Genomic DNA, 14,575 nt, shown 5'->3' with positions numbered 1-14,575 from the left:
TTTACTACGTCATGATGATACTCGGATACACAGAGCGTACACTTTTTTATACCACATAGCAACGTCCAAAAATGCAGACTCTCGTGGCAGTGACTTTGAATAGAATGTTTTTGACTTTCGAGCTGCGTCAGTTTATTAAAATAAAATAAGAATTTTAATCACTTGAGACGAATGGAAACCACAAAGCTTTTCAAATAGATAATAATATTTGTTCAGGAACAATTTAATCTCCAGGTGTAGGTTCACAATTTCTGCTGACCTTGTTTATGTATATTATTTCGTCATAACTGGTGCCATGTCAGAATTATTTAGCTATAAGTGTAGTGCATCTGTGAACACTGTAAAAGAGTCATTGCTCAGACTTTTTGTACCATGTTTTCTTTGCATGGATTGAGAGAGATCAGGAACATATCCCTCAAATGTTTTTGCTTTTATGAGCTGTTTATTAACTTCTTTCAGTTGCTAAATGCATGCGATAATCAGCAACCTCTCGGGAAGAAGTGTGCCATTCTTCTCTTTAGGCTTGCATGTTTGATAAATGATCATCTGGATCGCCATTCGTGGCTCCTCTCCTAGGAGGACTCTTCATTGAACACGCCTGTTGGAAACACCATGGCACCAGTCCAGAAGGGACAGCTCAGAAAATGGCGACAGTTTATGTCCCCAAGTAACATGCTGGCGCCAGTCAAGAGTTGACAACATACTGATTAAATAGGGAGTTAAGCGTCCGACAGACGTACAACACCAAAATTGTTACCAACACTGCGGGAAGACTTATAACGCTTTCGAAAATTACTCACGATGGTAGGAGGAAAACAAGCAGTTGCTCTTGTCCCGCAGACTAATGATAAGACTTACCTCTCCGTTAATATGAGGAGTAGATGATTCTGAGGTTCATAATACGAGAGGAGTGGCTTGTATGGAAAATTTTCTCTCTTCCGATAGTTCAAATGTATAAGCATGAGGCCTCATTGGCTGACGCGGGCTGCTTGTGGAGTCACTTTTGTTGAGACTCAAGAGCTGGAGCAACAGAAAAGCACTTAGATCACTATTCTTGCTGAAATTTTAGTATTTAACGGTGCAAAGTTTAGGATCAAACCCCTAGTCAAGATTATTAATTTTATCATTTCAGTTCTTTTACAATCGGGTACTTACGTTTATCCCATTGAATTTAGCTACGTTGTCTTGCTTTTTATCTTTCACGATAAACGTATTAATTTGTTATCATATGCACCCGGGGTCTAGGAGTAGCGTCTTTAATTAAAACTCAAAACTTTCTCGGGGCAGGTTTCGGACCCCCTACCGTTCAGATTGTGAATACAAATCATCAGCAACAGCAGCCGTAGATTTTGGGCATAAGAAATCAGCCTCATTCTGCCAACGGCCTTGTCAAAGACTGCGGAGGAGCGGACAGAGATCAGGACCCTCTCTTTCTCTAAGGGTGTGAAACCGCTCCTAAGGGCGGAAGAGTCAGTATCAAACAACGTCATGATGACTCGTTAGGCAATCTAAACCATTGCATTAAAGACACATAACTTGTATCTACAGAACATGTCGCCTGTAAGTTTTATGATGATATCACCATTGGTAAATATTCCGGACTAGCTCCCCACTCGGATCTGTGGGAGGAGAATGCCAAGGGAGAGGACACCGTGAGAAAGAGAATAAATAAACAACTGTAGGACAACGTTCTACGAGTCGGAGTGGTAAATTTCTGCAGTTTTAACGTGGTAGGGCACCTAGAAAATCTGAAAAGGGAAATGTTAAGGCTCAATCTACATATAGCTGGTGTCAGTGAACTGAAATGGAAAGAAGAAACGGATTTCTGATCAGATGAGTACAGGGTAATATCAACAGCAGCATCGAATGGTATAACGAGAGTAGCATTCGCTATGGGTGGTAATGTAGGACAGAGAGAGAGTTAGTCTGAACAGTGCAAAAAATGGTTCAAATGGCTCTAAGCATTATGAGACTTAATATCTGAGGTCATCAGTCCCCTAGAGGTAGAACTATTTAAACCTAACTAACCGAAGGGCATCACACACATCTATGCCCGAGGCAGGATTCGAACCTGCGACCATATAAGCAGCGCGGTTCCGGAATGTAGCGCCTAGAACCACTTGGCCACAGCAGCCGGCAGAACAGTGTAATGCAAGGGTTGTTCTTGTCAGGATCGACTGCAAACCAACACTCACAAGAACATTTCAGGTATCCATACCGACGTCTCAAGCCGAAGAGGAAGAAATAGAGAAAGAATATGACGATATTTAATATACAATAGGAGACTGATATCTGTTAGGCATGGGGGACTGGAAAGCTGTTGTAAGGGAAGGGGTAGAAGGAACAGTTACGGGAGAATATAGGCTTTGTACGAGGAATGAGAGAGGAGAAAGAAAAACCGATTTCTGCCATAAACTTCAGCTAGTAATAGCGAATACTCCGATCAAAATCCACAAGAGGAAAGATAGACCTGGAAAAGGCCAGTGGTAAGGGAAGCCGTACCCAGGAGGGTATATAGAATCAGATCACAATTTCGTAGGGATGAAGAGTAGCCTGAAGCTCGATATACTAGTCAGAAAGAATCAGTATGCAAAGAAATTGAGTACGGAGGTACTAAGGAGTGTACAGATACGCTTGAAGTTCTGTGACATTACAGATACTTCGAAAATGAGTAGTTCATTAGACAATTAAGTTGAAGAGGAAGGGACATCTTCAAAAAGTATTATCGCAGAAGCTGGAATCGAAAACATAGGTAAAGAGAAGGTGACTGCGACCAACCATGGGTAGCAGAAGGAATACTTCAGTTGATTGATGAAAGAAAGAAGTACGAGAATGTTTAGCGAAAGTCAGGAGCTTCAGTCTGGAGCTGCGCGACCGCTACGGTCGCAGGCTCGAATCCTGCGTCCGCTATGGATGTGTGTGATGCCCTTAGGTTAGTTAAGTTTAAGTAGTTCTAAGTTCTCGGGGACTGATGACCTCAGATGTTAAGTCCCATAGTGCTCAGAGCCATTTGAACCACATGAAGGAATACAGAAATACAAGTCACTTAGTAACGAAATAAATGGGAAGTGCAGAGAAGCTAAGGCGCAAGGGCTGCATGAACAATGTGAAGAAATCGAAAAAAAATGACTGTCGTAAATACTACACACATCTACATCTACGTGATTACTGTGCTATTCACAATAAAGTGCGTGCCCAAAGTGACTAACTCAGCATAGACAAAAATCAAAACAGGCTTCAATGGAATCAGAAACAAGGGTGGTTAAACTAAGAGTGCAAGGGGAATTCCACTGTTAAATGCATGAGAGAGCAGATACGTGGAAAGAGTAAACCGAAGGCCGCTATGAGGTTGTACCCTTCTCTGATGACGTGATGGATGAATAAACTGGAGTTGATACAGAACAGATCCAGTGTTAAAATCAGAAAAATAGAAAATTTTGTAAGACTTAAGATCGTATAAGGCAGATGAGATGGATAAATTCAATCAATATTCTGAAAATCCTTGGTGGGGGGGGGGGGAGGGAAGTGGAAACGAAATTCCGATTCACATTGGTTTTTAGAATGTAGAGTCTGGAGATTTACCATCTGAATTTAGGAAAAACATCATCCATTCATCCATACGATTCCGAAGATGTAAGATCCGACAAGCCCAAGAATTATCGCACAATTAGCTTAACATTTCATGCATCCAAGTTGCTGCCAGGAATAATATACAAATCAATGGAAAGCAAACTGAGGATGTGATAGACGGTGATCGGTTTGGCTTTAGGGAAGATAAAGGCTCCAGAGATCAATTTTCACGTTGCAGTTGATATAGGAACAAGACTTAAGAAAAATCAACACACGTTTCAGGAATTTGTCAACCAGGAAAGAGAGTTCGACAATGTCAAATGGTGCAACATGTTCTAAATACTGAGATAAATGGGGGTAAACTATAGGGACGGAACAGTAATATGTACAAGAACCAGGAGGGGACAATTCGAGTCGGAGACGAAGTGGTCGGGCTAAAAAGGCTGTCAGACAAAAGTATAGTTTTTCGCCCCTTTTGTTCAATCTATGACTCGAAGAAGCAATGACGGAAATAAAAGAAAGGTTCAAGAGTAGAATTAAAATTCGAGATGAGGGTATATCAGTGATAAGTTTCGCCGATGACATTGCTGTCCTCAATGAAGTTAAAGAATAATTACACGTCTACCGAATGGAATGAACACTCTAATGAGTACAAAATGCGATCTGAGAGTAAATCGAAAGAAGACGAAACGATTGAGAAGTAGTAGAAATGGAAACAGCGAGGGCGGCCTCTGTGGCCGAGCGGTTCGAGGCGCTTCAGTCCGGAGAGACGCTTCTGCCACGGTCGCTGGTTCGAATCCTGCCTCGGGCATGGATGTTTGTGATGCCCTTAGGTTAGTTAGGTTTAAATAGTTGTAAGTTTAGGGGACTGATGACCCCAGATGTTAAGTCCAACATTTGAACCATTTGAAGAACAGCGAGAATATTAACATCAGAACTGGTGGTCACCAAATACATCCACCAAAGAAACTCTGTTACCTAGGCAGTAAAATAACCTACTATGGACGGAACAAGCGGGACATAAAAATCAGGCTAGCACTGTCAAAAAGGGTGTTCCTGAGCAAGAGAGGTGTACTACGAGGGTAATCCCAAAAGTAAGGTCTCCTATTTTCTTATAAGTACATAGACCTGCTTATTTCTGCAATGGTTTACATCAGTTTACAGCTTGAACATTTAGCTATTTTTCGACATAGTCACCATTTCTGTAGCCGCATTTTTGTAGACGCTGTGGCAGTTTGTGTATGCCCATGTCATACCAGCTCGCCGTCATGCTATTCAGAAAGTTATGAACTGTGAGACTCTGAAAAAACTCGTACGGGCAATTCAGAACCGGAGAAGAGGAATTTTGAGCAAATGCATACACATTCTTCACGAAAACGCTCGTCCACACATCGCTCGGCAAACCGTTGCTCTCCTGCAACAGTTCCTGTGGAACATAATCACCCACCCATCCTATAGTCCTGACTTGGCGCCCAGTGACTGTCACCTGTTCCCTAGGTTAAATGCACCTTTGGCCGGAAAGCGATTTAACTCCGACGCCGAGGTGAAAGAAGAGGTTCATAGCTTCCTGAAGATAATGGCGGCGAGCTGGTATGACATGGGCTTACACAAAATGCCACAGCGTCTACAAAAATGCATCGCCTAAATGGTGATTATGTCGAAAAATAGCTAAATGTTCAAGCTGTAAGCTGATATAAACCAATGGAGAAATAAACATGTATATGTACTTATAAAAGGATAGGAGACTTACTTTTGGGATTATTCTTGTACTATCAAACATAGTCCTTAATTTGAGGAATATGTTTCTGACAATGTATGTTTGGAGCTCAGCAATGTATGGTAGTGAAACATGGACTGTGGGAAAACCAGAACAGAAGAGAATAGAAGCAGTTGAGATTTGGTGCTACAGAAGAATTTTGAAAATTAGGTGGACTCATGATGTAGAGAACGAGGAGGTTCTCCAGAGATTCGGCGAAGGGAGAACAGTACGGAAAACACTGACAAGAATACGGGACTCGTTGGTCGGACATCTGTTAAGACTGAACTGAACAGCAACCATGGTACTGGAGGTAGCTGTAGCTGGTGAAAACTTTAGAGGAAAATAGAGACTGGAATACATGCAGCAAATAACTGAAGACGTATGTTTTGACTGGTTTTCTGAGATGTAGAGGTCCTTACAGGAGAGGATATCTTGGCGGACCGAGTTAAACAAGTCAGAAAATTTATGACTCCTACAGTGATGAACTACCTGTCACCTCACTTCTAAACAGAGTGACTTTGTCCATTGGGGTGTTGCAATTTTTTTCCAGCAATCTATGTCTGTCTCCTAAATACAGATATATTTTGAAACATCCTTGTTTCGGAACACACCTTCTACATTACAACTGATATTCTCCCATGTGGCCAGACTTTTCGCTTACCACAAAGCGCTAACTGAATCGGTATATGTTAATTCTTCTTTCTTACGACTGTCTGTATCATGTCTCATTTCTGTACCAATAATTATAACTACATAAAAGATATTTCTTACTGACACTTGAAACTTAGTGGTTTTGCGTTACAGGGTGTACATAAAGTCGGGAAACACTTCCAATTATTTATTGCACCAGGTCTCGCTCCGCGTGCCTTTTTTCTGAGGGGACAGATTAAAGATGTGGTGTATGTACCGCCTCTACCACGTGATGTAGCAGAGCTCCGGGAGAGAAAACGGGAAGCGACTGCCACAGTCGACGATGCCATGCTGGGACGGGTATGGCAAGAGTTCGATTACCGTATTGTCGTCTGCCGGTCCCGCACGGTTCGCATATCGATTGTTTGTACAAAAAAAAAAAAATTGAGTTTCAAAATGCAATACGTATGAATCTGTATAATGATTAAGTACACCCTGTACTATGACTGTTACTGGACCGATGCGAATTTTCATCAGTACTACAACACGAATAGAAATGATCTCATACTTTCGTTCGGTGTCTGGATCTAGTAACCTGGATGCTTTCGTGCCAGCGGGCTGCCAAACCGACCACTGTGAACGAGGTTCGGCGGGTACCTTAAAACGGACGGAGTAACACTTAACGTTAACGTGGCATCCAAGAATACCTGGGTTGTTCTGCTCTCGTTTACGAATAGTTTTATTACCACTAAACAAATGCTATGAAATACTGGACTAGCGAAATAGCAGATATTAGCAAATAAGACTTTTTTGCTGGCGAGGCATGTTGTTCTCTCAAAACTGGCACTATTTAATAAATACAGACATTTTCAGAACCTTTGTTGCTTGCAGGATATCCATAGAAGACGAAGATCTCAAGCATCAGCCATTCCATCGCACCTTACCCCGACATAGCAGCCTACCACGTTTATTTTTTTTAAAAAAAGAAACGGGACACTCCTAAGGGGAAAGAAAGAGGAGTTAATGTTAGTCGAAGCTCTACTACAGATGCAAACAAAAGAATAAATCCTATTAAATAATATGAACTTGAGCTAATCATCCATTTCGTACTTGTGCTGTTCTGACAAGTCAGAAAAAAATGGAGGTAAACATCATAGAGCTGTAGGTAGGTGCATGCTCACTGCAATCGAAAAAGAAAATATTCTATCTGTCGTGGTCGATTATGAGTTATGTGGATATGACTAACTGGCATAGGTGAAATCAATCAAATCCTTACTAATTCATCGTTTACTTCTATGGTCTTGAAAAACTCTCACAAATGCCTGAGTTTTCGAATACAAGACTGCGTTTGACAACCAGTTGTTCGATGCTTGCAAATCGGCATGATCATGGCTGAGACGGAAAGCATGTTTCTTGCACAGCTCGTTTCTCATATCCAAGTAACCATCTTCTTGTCAGTTAATTCAGTCTTAGACTTTAATTCTGCTACACATGTAATTTATGTTTTCAGATCCTTTATCTTTGTGAAATGAACTGTTATTGTGTTAAAAATACTGCTATAAATTTCAAAGTTTCGTTCGCTACAACTGCTAAATACTGCCACGTAGAATGCCTGTCAAGTACCGGTTATGACTGCACAAACGTAAACAAGATACAAAACTTTACAGTAACAATACATGTCTTAAGCACACAGGAAAGAAATGGGGAAGCTGAACTGTCTGCCTCAGCTGCCATGCATAGAATTTTCTAAAAAATGGTTCGAATGGCTCTGAGCACTATGGGACTCAACATCTGAGGTCATCCGTCCCCTAGAACTTAGAACTACTTAAACCTAACTAACCTAAGGACATCACACACATCCATGCCGGAGGCAGGATTCGAACCTGCGACCGTAGCAGTCGCGCGGTTCCAAACTGAAGCGCCTAGAACCGCACGGCCACACCACCCTGCGAATTTTCGACTAATGTCCGACATCAGACAAGTAAGTAGCTCCATAAATTGTTACAAATTACGTAAACGAAATGATTAATAATTATAGAAGATAGAAATCAAATTAACGATCCACACTTCGCCAAACAGCGGCCTAGCTTCTATAACAGTTTCTTCCTTATATAAAACTAAGCGTTTTCTTCAACAACAAAAAGACCCGAAGGACTGAATAAGTGCCATCTTCCGCAGGCAAACACTTATCTTCTAAATCTATATTCTTCTAAAATGTTGTGTTGAAACGTTATTCCCCAAGAAATAAAGTAATCCCAAAAGCAATAGAAATTCTCGCTTCGACTGTGAAATCGGTTTTCCGGAGAATTAAAATCTCTTGTTCCAGTACTCTACCAGAGGGCAGACTACCTCACCTAATTGTCTGAAAAGTTTTTATTGCAGAGAAGATTAACCAATGAAAATAAAATAATGGAATTACGAAATGACATGTCTGCCTTACATTGATTTTCTAAGACGAAATGGGAGAGAACTGCACCCACATAGTAAATATACTGTAGTAGATTTCTGTCTACAAGATAAGCAACTGAAAGCCCTTCGTTCATCACCTGTTCATTTTCATCTAATACCCACAAATGAAATAGAACACCATGGGTTGCTTGACCAAAGAGAGCGAAAATATCTTTACACCGTCGTGAAAACATACACAAAGAGCTATCAGAGCCATACGCATCTGAGCACATCCGACAGAGTGTGCGAAATGTTTGCATTAATACACTGTATACCCTCGTTTTACAGCAATGCAAGTTGCACTTCTCCTACGGAAACAATAGTGAAAGTGACGAACGTTGACTTTTGAAACGGTCTGCTACGCAATGTGCACCTGGTGCCTCAATAGAGCCAGACCTCCTGCTGGTCTCGCAGAGAGCGCAAGATGATGTTACATGCAGGTCCAAACATGCTTAATGGGGGATAAATCTGGCATTTGACGAACGCTTTGGAGATCAAGTTGGGAGCCGTGGGGTACATGTGGACGTGCATTATCATATTGGGAAAGCACAAAAGCTTTTTGTTGCAAGAAAGGTAGCACGACGTGTTTAATGATGTTTTGGATGTACCGTGCATCGTTGATTGCTCCCTCTAGGGTAACAAGAGAAGATCAGCAGTTGAAGCTATAGCCCCCCACACCATGACGTTGGGTATATGCCTTTTCACCTCTATGGTACACACTCCAGACGTTGGCGCTCACAGTCACAGGCGTATAATAGTCACTGGCATAAAAGCAGAAGCGACTCTCATGGCTGAAGGCAACAAACCTCAATTCGTCCTTCCATACACGCATATCGCACCACCGGAGGCGGGCTGCACGGTGTTGGGCGTGAGTGCAAGGGGCTCTAAAGGCTCTAACGGCGCGATGTATCACAGCCCTGCTTCACGGAGACTGTTGCGAATGGGCATCGCTGATACCAGAGGAGCAAAAATGTCCGTAATTTGTTGTGAAGTCGCGGGGCGGTGTGATACGGCACTCCGTAAAATGTGACGGTCTTGGTGTGCGTCCGTGCGTGGCCGCTGTCAGGACCCAAGCTGAGGGGCAAGTGCAACTTCTGCTCAGCACTGGCGACAACATCGACTTCTAGCCTCACGTGTAGCGCAGTTCTACGGTACGCCATCCAGCCTCCAGCACACCCACAAAATGCCCTCGCTCAATCATATGCACAAAAGGTTCACGCCCATGTTGTCGCGATATGCTATGTTGCAGACGTAAAACTCCGTATGTCGAGAAAACGGATGCTACTGTTTTTGAAGGTGAACAATTGCTGCGAAACTTGCAACATTTCATGGCTGATAACGCGGTATATTGCTTGTCTCCAGCGCTGACGTTTGATCATCCCATTAACCAGCCCTTTCATAGCATTCCATGCAAGTGTGGCACGCCTTAGTCACTTCCGTCAAGGTGTTCTATTCTCATTTCCCAGTAGTATGTACTCATTCTATTTATTAAGTCAGTGCTCACTGCTTCGCCCACGTAGGCTGTATGGTCTGTACAGATGTTTCTCTTGAAACGAATTTCTATACAGTTAACAAATTGTCACACCTTTTAAACTTTTCACGCTTTTCAAAGCCATAGAAAGATGATCTTTTCCGAATCCACTTCAAACCAAAAAGTGAATCAAATAGCTGGCGGTCCAAGTTTTTTGTTGAACATACTTTCTGCGTCCTTGTGGTGATATTTCCATCGAAACATCCATTCCTTAACACATGTTTCTTTATATCTTACAGAGAAGTTAAATATTAGTTTTCTTAGATGTAGCTATAAGTATGTGTTAATAGTATTTATTAATGATTTACTTGCAAAAAATTTTCGCCCACTGTTTTATCCCCTTGGTGGTTGAATTTTCAGAAATGCTGAAAAAAATATAATTTCATTTCCGACCGAGAAACCAAATAGCAATGCCAGTAGTTTTAGCGACATATTTTCGGAAAAGCCTTTTATCCTCTATTTCACCGTCTAAGAGGGAGAATTTCGAACAGTCCCTTCTGAAACGATGCCTACAGAATAAGGCCCACTCTTCACCCAAATTTCAAGTTCGATATTAAGTGGTTTGTGCTGAGCAATAATGACTCAGTGAAGCAGTCAGACCTTATTTCACAAATTTAGGGACTGAATTTAGAAAACAGTGAAACACGTATCCTGTTTTTATTCATAACCAAAAAGTTAAATATCTGTTTTCATAGATGTAGCTTTAAAAATACGTCAGCAGTTCTTTAATATGTCTTATTTAAAAAAATCAACCACTGCTTCACCCCGTCGGGGACAGATTTCCAAAAATGCCGAAACACGTAATTCTTTATTTTTAAACTAGTAACCGAAAACCAATTTTCCTAGCTCTGGCGACATATTATCGGAAAACCTTTCATCTCCTGTGTAACCCAATTACGGACGGAATTTCGAAAAATCCCTAAATCTCTTTTTACACAACACCTACGCTACAAGGTCAACATCCTGTCCAAGTGGTCTGAGTGGCCTGAGTTGCTCGATGATGATTCAGTCAATGAGGACAATGCCATATATATATATATATATATATATATATATATATATATATATATATATATATATATATTCGTAGAGCCGTGCAGATCCAAATTCAAATTCTCAAGACAAAATGTGCAAAGTATGCAGTAAGTAACTATTGTTCCTGTGCATTTTTCCCGGGGGGGATTAATTGTCAACTCATGTACACTGCTTCGATCCTTCTCGTTTAGCTAAAATAGAGCTCGTCTTTTTTTCAAGTTCTCTTTCCAGGTTCTGCAACAGGCAGCGACAAACAGGTGATGTGCAAGCCTTTCTTGTTGCTACACGCAGTGGAGTAAGCATCAGCACGAGATGAATCTCATTAAGTGTTGTTACTCTCGTGGGGACCTTGCTTGCTTTTACATATCAAGATTACCTGACGACTATTACAAGAAATCAATAACAAGCTTTCCAGAACTAACGTTCCTCCAATCTATCTTTCGATCCTCTTCAGAATCTGTTCTTCCTGTGGATGGATGGGAGTGCTTCCAGTGGCCTCACATTACAAATACGGCGTTGCGTGGAACAGCTCACCTTCCCCTCAAAACTGTCGCTGTGAAAATTAGTGTATTGTGCACTTACATTGATTGCTTGGACGTAGCATGATTATTACTATCATTTTTGTCGGCGAGTATACGTTAAATAATGCAATAATTTCGTTGATGAAGACCTGAAAGCAGATTAGCAAGTATTTCTACAGCAGAGTAACCTAAAACTTAAATTGGGATGACAAATTCCAAATCTGGCTAGGTTAGTGGCGTTGGTGTTGTAATATGTGGGATCTTAAGGAAGCCTACACAGAGTACTGCATAGTCGATAAGATTCTTCTCGCTTTGATGGAACTGAAATTATATCCCCTACCTGCTGAAATTAGGACAAGCTGTAATTACGGAGGAAAATTATTTCAATTCTAGCCACATTCCTTATACTGCACTTTCGTAGCGCTATGCACGTTAACTAATGACCGATTTGTATTAATAAGTGCTCGAGCTGCTGTTGTCTTTGGGTAACGTACGGAACCTATTTCCTTTGGGTGGATTCCTCTACCAAACTGTAATTCGTAGGCCTGATTTTGTGACGCTGAATAGGACTCTGCTGTCTTTTCCATGACGTGTCTAGCACAGGTGAAACCTACCTTCACCACGACGATATAATTATCAAAATATGTCCTTACAGAGATTTTTAACATAACAGATCTGTGGATCCTGAGTAAAACAGTTCCTTCTCAGATGTGTTTCAAGTTCCATAAAGTAGAGCACGGCCAGTAATGAACAGCTCTACTCTCATCATCTCTGGACTTCGAGGTGTTTGTTGATTGTTCGATACATTAGGGGGTGGTAGTATGTGTTATTTATGTAATTCGTTTCGTTTTCGCGTCCGTAAATTTCTTAGCCACTGATGACAATAGTAGCTCAGCTTCAATCCTCTATCACACACGACGTGTTTGGCGAGGTTTTTGTCTGCGTGGGAGGGGAAGAGGATTTTACAAATCTTCTCCACTTCTCGGTGTGTTTAAGATGTTTATTTAGCTGCCACCAGTTTAATAAAGACCACTGGAAATCATTCACCAGGGCATGTTAAAATTAAACACAGTGGAATAACGGAAGGTTGACCACTCTGACTATGTGTCTCTTACCAATTCCATCTCTGTGTCAAGCATTAGATATAAAATGTGTGTGAATTCCTAAGAGACCAAACTGCTGAGATCATATTCGTGGACACTTCTTCAATATTTCATCTTAATAAATACGTAGCATAATCAAATTCCTCTTATAATATCAGCTTATTGATCATAAACATACCTCAACAGCATAATACACATCGTCGTCGTAAAAATAACATCATAACCCCTGAGTCAAACCTCAAAAACGTCGTAGCTTCCTCCAATAATTTCAAAACCTAAAAAAAATTCTCTGCTCATTTCAATAGTGTCATCTACCTCAAACATACTTTAAAAATCATGATCTCATACCAAATACATCATTCAAAGCTCTCATAGTATCATATGGTTCCGTAAAATATGAAGGGTTCACACAGTACAGACAAAATACAATTTCATAAGTGTGAAGTTATCCAGCTGTGCGTAAACATCTGTCACTGACGTAGTAAAAAAAAGTTTGTCTCTCTCAGTTAAATGATCAGACAGCGGTGTAATTTGTGTGTTAGAGAAATATGGTACCGATGTGTAAAGTTGTATAAGCAAATACCATATTAGCTAGGGCTCCTTGTGCTTGCCAGACACATGGTACACAAAGTAGGCGTGTACCCCCTGAGGATTAATGTAATTATACCCTCAGGTGTTACAGATTACAGCAATGGAATGAAATGTATCACGGAAAACCTTTGTATCATTGTACTTCAATTATCATTACAAATAAATGTTTTAAGTACAAAATTAATCACTCAAATACGTGTACCGTAGCGCTAAACTGTGCGTCTTGTTGTAAGATAATCTCTGTGGAAGTGTCGCAGTTATCGTGCTCCGAAAGCTAAGTTCTGCAGAAGTCAATGTACTTACCTCATGATAAACAAAAGTGAAATGCTTTGCGTATAGATATCTTAGTTATTACACTTATTGCCGTGATGAAGAAAGTACTGTGCTACGGAAAAGGCTGTCTCCTTGTAGCTATACCACAAAAGTTACTACTAAAACATGTTTTACTTTCCAAAAGAATTCAGAAAAACTGTGCAGATATAAAACAGATACACCGCAAAAGCAACATTGTAAATTGTCACTCATTAGTAGCGTCGTGATAAAATCTTGTAGCTGTCACATAAACTAACCACTGTGTCATCTGGTATCTCACAGAAAGTATTTTTAATCCAGAATGTATTTTCAAGTAAACCAAAATGTTGCATTAAAATCTCATTAGCAGTATATGTTCTAAGTATGTGAGCCTTATAGTCGTTACGTAACCGTGCAACTAACACGCAAGAATGTACACACACAATAACGCTGTGTCGTCTGTTCACAATAACAATGCATTCGTAATTTCTGTTTAAATAAGTTCTCTTGGTTCTTGACTAGGTATTTAACTTCAAACATTGTTGCATGGTAACAGTTTCTAAGTCTGACAATGCATACTAGAAATGTGAAGTGAAAAGTTTTATGGCAAAGACAAAGTTAAAAAGCAGAATATCTTTCAATAAACGGTTTTACATGTGAAATGTGGTGTAAATCTTTACTCTTCCTAGTACGCAGAGTTTCAACTTCAACGCAATTATCATGTGGTTACGTCAGTAAGGAACACTGGAATTTTTCTCAAGGCTAGCTTATGTTATTTTTCTCAAGCCCAGCCGGCGCAAGTGGCTGCCTGCCGGTGAGAGTCATTGTCTGTTTCTTTGTTGGCGCGCGTCGTTATTGGGATTTTGAAACCTAAGTTCTACGAATTCACCTTGACGAGAAGGCCCTGCCCTGTTTGAAGCTCGCCAGTTCTGATGGAATTCAGGTGTCGTTTTGTCGGTAGTTTACATAGTTTCTTGTTTGTCGGTCATGTGGTGGAGAATTTCTTCCGGAATCGTAACTGCGTGGTGGACTGTTGCGTCTGAAGTTATTCTGTCTCCCTTGATAATAATTATTTTGGTTCCCGTATTGTCTGTTT

Source organism: Schistocerca nitens, chromosome 6 (genome assembly GCF_023898315.1).
Source record: "Schistocerca nitens isolate TAMUIC-IGC-003100 chromosome 6, iqSchNite1.1, whole genome shotgun sequence".
Taxonomy (NCBI): domain Eukaryota; kingdom Metazoa; phylum Arthropoda; class Insecta; order Orthoptera; family Acrididae; genus Schistocerca; species Schistocerca nitens.
Note: the sequence above shows the minus strand (reverse complement) of the source record.